Below are 15,715 nucleotides of genomic sequence, written 5' to 3'. Positions count from 1 at the left end.
GAGAGGACTCAAATCAATAAAATTAGAAAGGAAAAAGGAGAAGCTACAACAGACACCGCAGAAATACAAAGCATCCTAAGAGACTACTACAAGCAACTCTATGCCAATAAAATGGACAACCTGGAAGAAATGCACAAATTCTTAGAAAGGTATAACCTTCCAAGACTGAACCAGGAAGAAGGAGAAAATATGAACAGACAATCACAAGTAATGAAATTGAAACTGTGATTAAAAATCTTCCAACAAACAAAAGTCCAGGACCAGATGGCTTCACAGGTGAATCCTATCAAACATTTAGAGAAAAGCTAACATCCATCCTTCTCAAACTCTTCCAAAAAATTGTGGAGGAAGGAACACTCCCAAACTCACCCTATGAGGCCACCATCACCCTGATACCAAAACCAGACAAAGATACTACAAAAAAAGAAAATTACAGACCAATATCACTGATGAATATAGATGCAAAAATCCTCAACAAAATACCAGCAAACAGAATCCAACAAGAGATTAAAAGGATCATACACCACGATCAAGTGGGATTTATCCCAGGGATGCAAGGATTCTTCAGTATATGCAAATCAATCAAGGTGATACACCATATTAACAAATTGAAGAAGAGAAACCATATGATCATCTCAATAGATGCAGAAAAAGCCTTTGACAAAATTCAACACCCATTTATGATAAAAACTCTCCAGAAAGTGGGCACAGAGGGGACCTACCTCAACATAATAAAGGCCATATATGACAAACACACAGCAAACATCATTCTCAATCGTGAAAAACTGAAAGCATTTCCTCTAACATCAGGAACAAGACAAGGATGTCCACTCTCACCACCATTATTCAACATAGTTTTGGAAGTCCTAGCAACAGCAATCAGGGAAGAAAAAGAAAGAAAAGGAATCCAAATCAGAAAAGAAGAAGTAAAACTGTCACTGTTTGCAGATGACATGATACCATACATAAAGAATCCTAAAGTTGTCACCAGAAAACTACTAGAGCTAACCAATGAATTTGGTAAAGTTGCAGGATACAAAATTAATGCACAGAAATCTCTTGCATTTCTATACACTAATGATGAAAAATCTGAAAGAGAAATTAAGGAAACACTCCCATTTACCATTGCAACACAAAGAATAAAATGCCTAGGAATAAACCTACCTAGGGAGACAAAAGACCTGTATGCAGAAAACCATAAGACACTGATGAAAGAAATTAAAGATGATACCAACAGATGGAGAAATATACCATGTTCTTGGATTGGAAGAATCAATATTGTGAAAATGACTATACTACCCAAAGCAATCTACAGATTCAATGCCATCCCTATCAAATTACCAATGGCGTTTTTTACGGAACTAGAACAAAAAATCTTAAAATTTGTATGGAGACACAAAAGACCCTGAATAGCCAAAGCAGTCCTGAGGGAAAAAAACGGAGCTGGAGGAATCAGACTCCCTGACCTCAGACTATACTACAAAGCTATAGTAATCAAGACAATATGGTACTGGCACAAAAACAGAAACATAGATCAATGGAACAAGATAGAAAGCCCAGAGGTAAACCCACACAGCTATGGTCAACTAATCTATGACAAAGGAGGTAAGGATATACAATGGAGAAAAGACAGTCTCTTCAATAAGTGGTGCTGGGAAAACTGGACAGCTACGCGTCAAAGAATGAAATTAGAACACTCCCTAACACCATACACAAAAATAAACTCAAAATGGATTAGACACCTAAATGTAAGACCAGACACTATAAAACTCTTAGAAGAAAACATAGGAAGAACACTCTTTGACATAAATCACAGCAAGATCTTTTTTGATCCACCTCCTAGAGTAATGGAAATAAAAACATAAATAAACAAATGGGACCTAATGAAACTTCAAAGCTTTTGCACAGCAAAGGAAACCATAAACAAGACGAAAAGACAACCCTCAGAATGGGAGAAAATATTTGCAAATGAATCAACGGACAAAGGATTAATCTCCAAAATATATAAACAGCTCGTGCAGCTCAATATTAAAGAAACAAACAACCCAATCCAAAAATGGGCAGAAGACCTAAATAGACATTTCTCCAAAGAAGACATACAGGCTTCCCTGATGGCACAGTGGTTGGGAATCCGCCTGCCAATGTAGGGGACACGGGTTCGAGTCCTTGTGGGGGAGGATCCCACATGCCACAGAGCAGCTAGGCCCATGTGCTGCAACTGCTGAGCCTGCATCTGGAGCCTATGAGCCACAGCTGCTGAGCCCACGTGCCACAACTGCTGAGGCCTGCGTGCCTAGAGCCCATGCTCTGCAATGGGAGAGGCCGCCGCGGTGAGAAGCCTGCGCACCGCAGCGAGGAGTGGCCCCCCACTCACCACAGCTAGAGGAAGCTCACGTGCAGCAATGAAGACCCAATGCAGCCAAAAATAAATAAATAAAAAATAAAGTATACAATCTTTAAAAAAAAAAAAAAAAGAAGACATACAGATGGCCGAGAAGCACATGAAAAGCTGCTCAACATCACTAATTATTAGAGAAATACAAATCAAAACTACAATGAGGTACCACCTCACAGCAGTTAGAATGGGCGTCATCAGAAAATCTACAAACAAGAAATGCTGGAGAGGGTGTGGAGAAAAGGGAACCCTCTTGCACTGTTGGTGGGAATGTCAATTGATACAACCACTATGGAGAACAATATGGAGGTTCCTTGAAAAACTAAAAATAAAATTACCATATGATCCAGCAATCCCACTACTGGGCATATACCCAGAGAAAACCATAATTCAAAAAGACATATGCACCCGAATGTTCATTGCAGCACTGTTTACAATAGCCAGGTCATGGAAGCAACTTAAATGCCCATCAACAGATGAATGGATAAAGAAGATGTGGTACATATATACAATGGAATATTACTCAGCCATAGAAAGGAACGAAATTGGGTCATTTGTTGAGACGTGGATGGATCTAGAGACTGTCATACAGAGTGAAGTAAGTCAGAAAGAGAAAAACAAATATCGTATATTAACACATATATGTGGAACCTAGAAAAATGGTACAGATGAACCGATTTGCAGGGCAGAAATTGAGACACAGATGTAGAGAACAAACATATGGACACCAAGGGGGGAAAGCTGCAGGGGTGTGGTGGTGTTGGTGGGCTGAGTTGGGCGATTGGGATTGACATGTATACACTGATGTGTATAAAATTGATGACTAATAAGAACCTGCTGTATAAAAATAAATAAAATAAAATTTAAAAATTAAAAAAAAAAAAAGCTCTTTCCCAAGCATGAGGATAAACTAGAGAAATCACTTTCTTTGGGAGGGTGGGGAGGTAGAGGGCAAAAGAGAGGAAGCAACACCACTACAGAAGTCAGGAAAATAAAATGGCAAGTCACTTCTACTCAAAATAGCACAGAACAAAAGACCCAGCAACCTCTACACCTTCAGCAAAACATGAGGGTTGCTCTTGTACCTGACTCTTGCTCAGAAGAAGCCAAAATTATGCAGAAAAGTAAAGTTGATCGTAACCCCACAGAAGCCTTCACGATGTCAGCTCCCAACCAAAGACCCTGGAAAAACACAGGAAACTGGCAGCACCTGGCCTGTTTTGAATAATTTTATAGCCAATGCCACACCCAGCTGACTGCATTTACAAGTCACTTTGTGCTGATTGATTTTATTTTCCAGGAATATGGTTTGTTTTTGCTGACCCAAATTGCTTACTATCTGGAAAATATGGAAAGCACAAAGAACGAAATTAAACTCTTTATAAAAGCCAGCATTTTTTATATTCAGAGAAAGACTTCTTTCTACCACCTGAAACTTGACATTCTCCTGATCACTCCATTACCGAAATCAGGGATGCAGAGAAAATGCCACCAGCAAATCTTTGAGAACTGTGACTTCTCCAGGCCCTCTGAAGTTCCTGGGAGAAGATGTTCAGAGCGTCGGTGTGTGTTTATTGAATCGTTGGGGAAAGACATTTAGGGAGATCTTTTAAGCCAGTGGTTTTCAAACCTTAGCAGAATCAGAATCACCTGCAGGACTTGTTAAAACACAGATTGCTAGGCTGTGCCCCAGATTCTAATTCGGGGCTGCCATGGGGCCTAAGAATGTGTGTTTCTGAAAGTTCCAGGTGATGCTGATGTGCTGGTCCCAGGACCACACTTTGAGAACCACTGACTCAGATAATATTACTTTAGAGGACCACATAGTTCAGTGGCTCACAAACTTTAGGTTAATTATCAAAATTATCAGGAGGGTTATTTAAAAATATAGATGTCTTAGTTCCACTCCAGTCCAATGGGATCTAATTGTAGCTGAAAGCTTTAGAGGACATCTGAGTCACTGCAGGTTCTTCTGAAAAAATGTACATTTCCAGAGTCTAAACCAGAGGGACAAGGCCCAGGAATCTGCATTTTTAACAATTGCCCCAGGTGATTCGTGGAGGTTTCTCATACTTTGAGAAACCTGGAGCAGAGGTCCTCAGGACTACTGATGAGGGAGGGAGGGAGGGAGGCCTCCAATTCTCCTTCAGTGATTTCCATTTCATTTTCATCTGTTTTACGTTAGAGCCTTTTTTTTTAACCACCAACGTTATAAATCCTCTATGTCCTTTGAAGTGTAAGATCTTAATATTAAATTAAAAACTAGATGTGACTAGAGATTGCTCCATAAATGTCATCTTTGATACATCAATGAGGAATAAAAAAATGATTCCAAATCTTACTTCCCTTCATATATTCTCCTGGTATTTCCAACACCTATATAATTTAAATGCTGTAAAACATTTATGTTATTTGTGCTAGTAGTTGTGCCCTTTTGAGGATCTGGAATGATCTAAAAGAAAACAGAGAGACCAGTCCAACCAGCATGATATTGGGCCTAATTCCAGAATCAGCAATCTGAACAAAGTCTTTGCATAAGAGGAAAAAAAAAAAACCTTCACCCAAGGCAGCACTTCCCTCCTCCCAATTGTAGCTTCTTCTAGACATCCACATATTATAATAGGAAAAAAGGGGTGGGATAAATCAGCATGCCACCAGGCCATTTTGTATCACCTCCAGATCTGGGAAGGAAGGACCGCTGCTCACGACTCAGGCTTTAGAGGGCTTCACTCTGGCCTTCTCCACTGTGCCCTTCGCCTGGGGGAGAAGATGTGTTGGATCAAGAGGACAAGCCACCAAGAGCCCAAACCTCCAGAATTTTCTACCCAAATGGCCCTCATTTCACACCCAAGGCCCACATGAGTCTCTCCCCTGAGTCTGTCCTCCCCGGTGTGGGTACCCCTTGGCCCAGTGGGTGACCAAAAGGTAGTTGCCTACTAGAAATATGACCAGAGCTTGGACACGTCACCTGTAGTGTCCACACCCATGCTCTCCGTGTGTGGGGGGCCCCTCACAACACAGATCGGAGTGGGATTGGGAAGAGAGGAGAAATTGGGCCACAGGCTATGGGTAGGAGAGTGAAGTGGAGTGGAGATAAATGGTGGTTCTCACAACATTGCAATGTTCCAACACAGAACTCTGAGGACTCTGAAAATTCCAAATTAAAATCTGCCTTTCTATCTCATTATGAAAGTTGGTTCGTTAAAATAGGAGGTCAGAACATATCTTGTTTAACAGTTTCTTTGATTGATTTATAACTTTTATAAGATATCTGGAACATGTGCTTCCATTTGTACCCTTGCTCCTGTCCCCATATATGCTGGATAGGAACAGACCTGGGCCATTTGGGCTCAGCTCAGAGTAGCTGGTCCTGGGCCATATCTACTGATCTCCTTGGAAGCTCTAAGGACCTTGTCTAGCTCAGCCAATGACCTTGAAGGACCTGGATTTTACTAGACATCCTGTTTCACCCCTCAATGTTCACCTCTAGTAAATCAAGCAAATAAACGGAATTACATAAGTCGTGTTTAACAGCATGTACAGAGGCGAAACAAAAGGAGCACAGATTATCTCATAGTGCATTTACTTGATTAGATAAAGAAATACTGAATAATAGATGACTCTAACGTACTTAATACTTGGGTGACCTTGACTTCAGACCCCAGATGCTTAAATCCTGAATTCTCTCTCAATCTTGCTGGAAACCACCTCAATCTTTTACTTTTATTTTCTAGTTTGTTCCTATGTAAACTTCTAACATTTATTCCAGTGTGATTATAGGTCAATACATATTATTAATTTATTATTTGGTTTAAGCATCTGGGGCGGTTCCTTTCAGCAAATATTTGACCACCTCTCCCGTAGCAGGCATTTTACATGGTGCAGTAGGAGATACAATGGTGAACAAGGAAGATTTACCCTTGCCTTTGAGGAGCTCACTGCCTGGCAGGGAAACAAACATTAAACAAACACAGTTAAGAAATATTGATAATTCTTCTGCAAATAACTAATTGCAGTTCTCCTATGTGCTACAAAGGAAAGTACAGAGTGCCAAGGGTGTAGATAACAGAGGAACACAACCAAGTCTGGAGGTGCCAAGAGAGTGTCCCTGAGGAAGTATAGTCCCCCTTAACCACAAGGGATGCCTGAAACAGAGGATAGTACCAAACCCTATCTATACTGTTTTTCCTATACGTACATAGCTATAATAAAGTTTAATTTATAAATTAGGCACAATAAGAGATTAAGAACAATAACTAGTAATAAAATAGAACAATTATAACAATATACTATAATAAACGGTAGGTGAATGTGGCCTCTCTCTCCCAGAATACCTTATTGTACGAATGTAATGCCTTTTCCATTTTAACTGAGCACTTTTCATGCACTGTGGCCTTCCCTTTTGCAGTTTGAGGTGTGACAGCCAAACTAGCACGGATTTCTTTTTCCCTCTTGATAATTTCATGGGTAGAAGATTCGTTCTTACTGTAGACCTTAGCAACTTAAGCATACAATTTTTTTTTCTTTCCTTATTAAGTGGAGAACTTCCATCTTTTCACTTAAAGGAAGCACGTATAGCTTCTCTTTGGCGTATGCGAATTGTTAGCATGGCGCTTTGCTACTCTGGCACTTTGGGGCCACCATTAAGTAAATAAGGGTCACGTGAACACGAGCACTGTGATACCACAATAGTGGATCTGATAACCCTGACAGTTGCTAAGTGACTAATGGGCAGGATACACCTGACAAAGGGATGATTCAGGTCCCAGGAGGGATGGAGCCATAGACATGAGATTTCATCATGCTACTAAGAATGACATGTAATTTAAAACTTATGAATTGTTTATTTCTGGAATTTTCCATTTAATATTTTTGGACCACGGTTGACCACAGGTAACAGAATAACCATGGATAAGGGGGGACTACTGTGGTATTTAAGCTGAAGGATGAGCAGGCCATTTGAGGGAACAGGAAGCATCGCCACCTGAAGACAAGCACTCAAAAGAGGAAAACCACACATGCAAATACTCCTTGAGGCAGGAAGGAACATGGCACAATAGAAGAACTGGAAAGAGTGAGGCTGGAACCTAATATACCAGACAGTGAGGTAACGCTGGAGAGACAGGCCAAGGTCAGAAGGTACAGGTCCTTAGAGATCACATTTAAAATATGGAGTTTTATTCAAAGAGCAATGGAAGCCTGCAAGGTTTTAACTGGGAAGCAAATAATCAGAATTCTGGCTTTAGGTGTGAAATCGAATACTCCAAGCCCAAAGAATCACAGATATATTTTCAATTCTGTGGGTGTTTAAGTAACTTGTTGAAAACATTACCAGCACAATGATAAAGAATCTCTACAGCAAGGAAAATTCAAAACTGACATTTTCATAGATTAAAAGTCTTAGGAGAGTGGATGTCAAACTGTGTTCCTTGAGAATTCCTTTCCTTTAAATGGGGTCTATGTATTAATCAAGTTTGAGAATTGCTGCTCTAGGAGTTGAATGGAGAATGAATTGGAAGGGGGTACAAGTGGCGAAGACAAAAATTTGGAAGTTACTGTGAGGGTGCAGAAATTATGGTAATTTAAATCAGAGTCGTGGCAGTAACGGCAGAAAGAAGCAGGTTCCAGAAAGTAGAGTGTTTGATTAGATCAGTGATTGAGGGAGATAGAGGTTATCAGGCTTGACAACCAGACTTCAGGTATATACAACTGAGTTGATAGTTATTAGTGAGATAATAAGAGTTAACAATTATGTACTGCCTATTATATACAGGGAACTATTCTAATCACCCTTACAGTAACTCATCAAATTCCCACAAAAACTTAGGGGAGAAGAACTATTATTATCTACAATTTACAGACAAGGAAACTGAGACTCAGAGAGGTTAAGGCACTTTCCTAAGGTCACACAGCTATTATTTAGTAGCAAGGATGGCAGTACTAATGAAGGAGCAAGTTAGCAGCAGAAGAAAAAGATTTCAGTTTTGGATATGCTGATTTTGAGATTCCTATGAGACATCCAAGTAGAAATGTGGAGAAAACATTTGGCCATAAGTTGGGACTGAGAGAGGAATCTAAGACAGGAATAAAAATGTGGAAAATATTAGAATATTTGAAGGCTTCAACCTGGATGTGAGAACATCTAGAGTACGTAGCATGAGAAAAAATAATAGTTTAATACAAAGCCCTGAGAACATACAACATTTAAAGTTTAAAATTATATATATTGGTAGTGAGTACAAAGAAGGAGTAGTCAAAAAAACTGGGAGGACAACAGGGGTGGAGGTTGATGCTATTGCCACAAAAGTGATGTGGGAAATGTGTCTCAAACTGGAGAATCAACTATATTCAAAGCTTTTAAGAGTTCAGGTGGAAAAGACAACCCACAGAATGGGAGAAGTTATCTGCAAATCATATATCTGATAAGGGCCTTGTATCTAGAATATATAAGGAACTCTGCAACTCAATAATAAAAAAACAGATGTTCCAATTTAAAAATAGGCAAAGGATCTTTTTGGAGTGATGAAAATGTTCTACAATTGACTGTGGTGATGGTCGCACCTATCTGTGAATGCTCATATCTGTGAATACGTGAAAGACCATTGAAACCACCTGACATGGCTGAAATGTATAGGACGCGAATTATTATCTCAAAAAAAAAAAAAAAGCTGTTTTTTCAAAAGGGGGCCAAGTTAAGTGAAAACTGAAATTTGTCCATTGCATGTGGAAACAATTTGTACGTAATGTCAGCTGAGGAGTTTGATGTGATGGTAGAAGCCGAAGACAATTGTAGAAGTTAAGAGAGTCTGCCAGTCACTTGACTACTCTAAGAGCCATTCCCTGCCCTTCCTCTGCTCAGCTCTGAATCAGAGGGCTGATCCCTGCAAACATCTGCCCCACACGCCACCACACCCCTCTCCTAACTGGCTTCCAGTTAGGAGTCATCAGTGGGAAGCCGGATGGTAAGGATTTACAGCTGGGTCTATGGCCTGTCATCTCGCTTTCACGGATGCCTGGGAATCTGACCCTCAGTTAACTCTCCTAACGTTAACTCAAGAAATTGTTATAAATTCACCTATACCAGGTACAAAATAAATGACAATCTAGATAAAGACTACGTATTGCTTTGCTGTTGCTGCCCCCAGAAAGTGAGAGCTAGTCACGTATACTTGAGGAGGTGCATAACTAGGTAGGTGTAAAAGGTGAAGAGACCCCAGCACTGCTGGTTTCCTTGAGCCAAGGTTGTCCATCTTACTCAAGCCACTCATGGCCATGCTCATATCAAGCACAGAGTGACCGGAACATCAGAAGCTGTGCCTGGGACTTGTAACGTCTCCTCTATGTTGATATTGTGCTTGCAGGTACTTTCATGTCCTGTATCCTTTCTTATGGCTAGGTAGACTTGATCCTGGGTGAAGCCTACTGTGCCTCATGAGTTTGATCATGAATCTGTATCCAACCTCACTGGTGTTGGCAGAGCAGAGTAGACATTGCTGGCAGGAGATTGGAGGGTGGGAGAAAAGGAGGATCTAGGGTATTTCTCCTCCTTAATCTCTCCTCATGAGACATCTCCAGTGAGGGTACCCCTGCCAGGCAGCCCTACCTTCCACAGTTCCATGGCTTCCGTTGGCCCCTCCAAGTCTAGGGTAGTGACAGTCTGCAGTTGCTAAACTCTGGGGTGCCTCATCTTCTCCTATTTACTCTTTCAGCTCTTCTAAAACCCCTCATTATTAGCAGAAAAGGAAATATTAATAATCTGTGGCATGTGCTGGCATCACACTACTTAATTTGTCACCCATTGCTTCTTACGATGATGAGCCAGCTGAAGGCAAGATTGCTGAAGATCAGTTAGCTTCTGCAGTTGGCTGTGATAGCAACAATAATGATTTAGGAGAACATGGGGTGAGACGGCTACTTCTGACATTATGGATCAGCTTACAGGAATACAATGTTAAGTTCAAGATCTTAAGTTCTCTGTTTGACTTATGTTCAGAAAACCAGAGAACTTCTATACAAGCCTGACAAGATGTCAGTATTTCTTATACCCACAGGCCAGAGGAGGCTGAGAATTAATGCCAAGATCTAACTGTACAGCTTGCAGAATTACAATGCAAGTATAGCTTACAGCCCACCAAAGTCTCTGTTGTAAGGATTTGATCATTGACTAGGAAGGAGTGGGATCCTAAGAATCAAGATAGGTATTTTGCATATACTTGAAAGGACCTGAGAATCTTAATCATCTAATCAATTTGAAACTTTCTTGTTAAAGGAATTAGCTTCTCCTATCCTGGCTGAACAGCCTAGGCTTCCTTTGCTTAAAGACCCTGTAACAATCTAATTTGAGGCAGTTTTCCTGCAAGGATACGGCTGTTCTCCTGAAAGCCTAGACCTATGACCACTCATTGTCTCTGGAACCATCACTAGGGTTAGATCCCACTATGCCCCAGGAAGACAAGTGCAAAGTTTGATCCAACAGGAGACAGCTTAAATACAAAAATAATTACGAGATCTTTCTAATTTACATTTGCAGAAACCTAGGAAAGATATTTGGAATTGGATTCGTGGCATATTAGATCAAAGGAAACAGAATATAATGTTGGATCATGCCAAATATTAATGTAGATGCAGTTACCAGAGACTATGAATTGTGCTAACTTTAGCTATAGGAAGTGACCCCAACATTTTGCTTGGTTGAAAGCAGGACTTAATAGTGACCTACATTAGGAAGAATGAGAGGTCAGAAATGCACTGTCAAATGCTTAAGGAGATGGGAATGTTGAAGAGAATTTATATCATGTGCAACCCACTAACCTAGCCTCTCTCTTCCTTGGGAAAGTCCAGAGAATACTCTCCTAACTATGACATTAGGAAATGAACTAGTGATGGGAAATGGTTGAGAATGATAGTGAGAGACTTGACCATTGAAATTATCTCAGTCAGTCTAATGTGATCCTAAATTAGCCAAGATTAGATGACACTACTTAACCATCAAAGACAAGGTTGGAGCAATTATTATAACTGGTAACAGAACCAGAGTGACAATAGAAGTGTTTTGACTGATAGACATCAGCTAATGAATAATGAGGTAGCTAGAAATGAAACAGATGGTCAGCTTACAAAAGTATTGCTTGAACTATATAACTGGAAAAAATTCTAAGTATCACATGTCAGTTATCGACTGCTGTGTAACTAATCACTCCAAAATCTAGTGGATTAACAATCATTTTCTCACAAATCTATGGGTCATCAATTTGGGCTGGATTTAGCTGGATAGTTATTCTATTAATTTTGCCTGGGGTTATTCATGTTATTTTATTCATCTGGTGGCTAAACTAACGCAAAATGATCTAGAATCACCTCACTCCTTGCCGGGGGTTGGCAGGCTGATGGCTAGACTGTCTCAGTTCTCCACAATATGGCCCTTCCAGCAGGCTAGCTCATGTTCATACACATGGTGGGTCTCCAGATTCACACAACAGAACTCAGTGCAAAAGCAACTTTCAACCTTCCACTTACATCCTATTTGCTAACTTCCTATGGACCCAAGTAAGTCACATGACCAAGCCCAAAGTCAAGTCTAGGATTAAGGAGATCTCCTGTATGGAAATATAAATTTTACAAACGTTAGTATACAGGTGTCGCATAAAGCCTTGAGATTTAACGAGATTGCTAAAGGAGAAAGAAGTGTTCCAGGAACTGAACCCTAGAATATTACAACTTTTAGAAAATCAGGCACGTTAGGAGGAACCAGCAAGAGAAAATGAAAAAAGGATCACTCAGAAAGGTAGGAAAAAAACTCCATAAAAGGATGGTGTTCCAGCCAAGTAAAGTAAGTATTTGAGGAGAAAAGAGCAATCAGTCATCAGGTGAGGTAAATGAGAATTTTAAATTCACAATGAAAGCAGCAGTATGGAAGTGACTTGTGATCTTGATAAGACCAGTTTCAGTGAAAGGGTGAGGGTATTCAAGTCTAAATAGAATAGTTTTAAGCCAGAAATGAGAAAACAGTTTTTAGCTGCAGGACATTGCTTCTGATATAATAACTAGGAAAAAATGACACATTTTTTATTTTTCTAATTTTTATTGGAGTATAGTTGATTTACAATGTTGTGTTAGTTTCAGGTGTACAGCAAAGTGAATCAGCTATACATATACATATATCCAGTCTTTTTTTAGGTTCTTTTCCCATATAGGTCATTACAGAGTATTGAATAGAGTTCCCTGTGCTATACAGTAGATCCTTATTCGTTATCTATTTTATATATAGTAGTGAGTATATGTCAATCCCAATCTCCCAATTTATCCCTCCCCCCCTTAGATTGGAAAATTGTGGAAGTAATGCAGACTGAATGAATTAGAGGTAGTAGAATGTGACCAATAAACGGATCTGTCCACTGTAATGGACAACAGAGGCAAACCCATCAGTGATCAACATATTAGCATTAGCAGAGGAAAAAAATGGAGGAAAAGATGTCATAATTAAGCCCATAGCTAAGGTGATATAGTCTCTTTTTTCCCAACTTTATTGAGATATAATTGACAAACAAAAATTGTATATATATTAAGGTGAACAACAAGATGATTTGATATACATATATATTATGAAATGATCACCATAATCAAGCTAATTAACATTTCCGTCATCTCACACAATACCATTTTTTTGTATGTGGGGGGAGAACACGTAAGACCTACTCTTAGCAAATTTCAAGCATACAATACAGTATTATTAACTATAGGCACTATGCTGTACATTAGATCCCCAGAATATATTCATCTTATAGCTGAAAGTTTGTACCCTTTGTCCAACATTTCCCTTTTTCCCCCAACCCCTGGCAACCACCATTCTACCATCTGCTTCTATGACTTTGACTTTTTTTAGATGCCACGTATAAGTGATATCATACAGTATTTGTCTTTCTCTAATTTATTTCATTTAGCATAATGCCTTCAAGGTCCATCCGTTTAGTCACAAATAGTAGGATTTCCTTCTTTCTCATGGCTGAATAATATCGCATTGTATATATATACCACGTTTTCTTTATCCATTCATCAGTTGACGGACACTTAGGTTGATGCCATAATCCTGGCTCTTGGCAACAACGTTGCTAAGAATGTAGGAGTACAGATATCTCTGAGATACTGTAACTGTGCTTGTTTTTCCACCAAAGAATGGTTAATAGTTAAAGCTCAGGGGTTTGATGGACTGGTTCCTGTTTCACTTTGAGTTTTTTGCTTTGTTTCTGCCTTTGTTCTTATTTTTACAGAAATATATGACCACTGACCCATAGAACAGATATGCTGATCTGGACAATGTAATGACCACACTCAGGTTCTAATATCACCAAAGCACCTCGTGATTAGGGTACACATCTCCGAAAATAGAAGAGCAGCCTACCCCCAGCAAGTAGCCTGCAGCCGTTTCCTGCTTCCCTTCTTATATAAATCCTGGCTAACACTTGAAGAGTTGGGAGTTGGTTCTTTCAGGCAGTAGTCCACTTTCTCCCCAGGTTGTCGGCTTCCTTAAAATAAAGTTACTTCTCCTTTACCCAACACTTGTTTCTCAGTGTTGGTTTCTTGAGCAACAAGCAACAGAAACTGAGTTCCATACCAATACTGATTTCATTTCCTTTGGATATATACCCAGAATTGAGATTGCTGAATCAAAAAATAGATCTATTTTTAACTTCTTAAGAAAACGCCATACTGTTTTTCATGACGACTGTACCAATTTACATTCCCACCAACATGGCACAGGGGTTCCCTTTGCTTCAAATCCTCACCAACACTTGTTACTTCTTTTCTTTTTGATTATAGCCATCCTAACAGGCGTGAGGTGATATCTCACTGTAGTTTTGATTTGCATTTCCCTGATGATAGTGATTTTGAGCACCTTTTCATGTACTTACTGGCTATTTGTGTATCTTCTTTGAAAAATATCCGTTCAGGTCCTTTGCCTATATTCCAGTGGGATTATTTGGGTTTTTCACTATTGATCTGTAGGAGTTCCTTATATATTTTAGATGTTAATACCTTATCAGGTATATGGTATCTAATAAATATTTTTTTCCCATTCCCTAGGCTGCCTCTTTATTTTGCTGATGGTTTCCTTTGCCATGCAGAAGCTTTTCAGTTTGATATAGTCCCGTTTGTTATTTTTTTTTAATAAATTTATTTATTTATTTTTATTTTTGGCTGCGTTGGGTCTTTGTTGCTGTGCGTGGGCTTCTCATTGCGGTGGCTTCTCTTGTTAGGGAGCACAGGCTCTAGGCACGTGGGCTCAGTAGCTGTGGCTCACGGGCTCTAGAGCGCAGGCTCAGTAGCTGTGACACACCAGCTTAGTTGCTCCGCGGCATGTGGGATCTTCCCAGACCAGGGCTCGAACCCGTGTCCCCTGCATTGGCAGGCGGATTCTTAACCACTGAGCCACCAAGTTAGTCCCCCGTTTGTTATTTTTGCTTTTGCTGTTTATGCTCTCAGTTTCAAATCCAAAAAAAAATCATTGCCAAGACAAATGGCAAGGAGCTTCTTCCCTATGTTTTTTGTACATGTCTGTTAGGCCTATTTATCAGTTTCATTTGGTGGTGTCATGTTTGCCTGCTTCTTTGTGAACACAAGTCTGTTTCCTTTGGTTTGCTTTCTCAATACAGTCCTCCTTGATGGCTCCACTGGCGTTTTACAACCTCCTACCTGGAACCCATAGTTTCCACATAGGAACTTTTGTCCATGGATGGCTGCTAAGATTACTATTGCTGTGGGGTTATATATGAGAGACCTCCTATTCCACCATCTTGCTGACCCAGAGCAAACATTGTAAAGCCAAACAGAGTATTCTCTAACAGCTTTTGGAAGAACTGTGATAGACAACATTTCCTACATGGAGCATGGAGCATGTAGCACCCTTCCTGGCACACCCAAAATCCACATTTGATGTATATCTCTATGGTTTTCCTCCTGGGCTAGAAAACTCTCAGGGCATCTATCTTAGGAAAAAATCATAGGTCAAAAACCACTATGCTTATGGGCTTCCCTGGTGGCGCAGTGGTTGAGAATCTACCTGCTAATGCAGGGGACACGGGTTCGATCCCTGGTCTGGGAAGATCCCGCATGCCGCGGAGCAACTAGGCCCGTGAGCCACAACAGCTGAGCCTGCGCGTCTGGAGCCTGTGCTCCGCAACAAGAGAGGCCGCGATAGTGAGAGGCCCGCGCACCGCGATGAAGAGTGGCCCCCGCTCGCCGCAACTGGAGAAAGCCCTCGCACAGAAACGAAGACCCAACACAGCCAAAAATAAATAAATAAATATATATATTTTTTAAAAA

Source organism: Balaenoptera musculus, chromosome 8 (assembly GCF_009873245.2).
Source record: "Balaenoptera musculus isolate JJ_BM4_2016_0621 chromosome 8, mBalMus1.pri.v3, whole genome shotgun sequence".
Taxonomy (NCBI): Eukaryota; Metazoa; Chordata; class Mammalia; order Artiodactyla; family Balaenopteridae; genus Balaenoptera; species Balaenoptera musculus.
The sequence above is the reverse complement of the archived record's forward strand: the minus strand, read 5'-3'. Positions refer to the sequence as shown.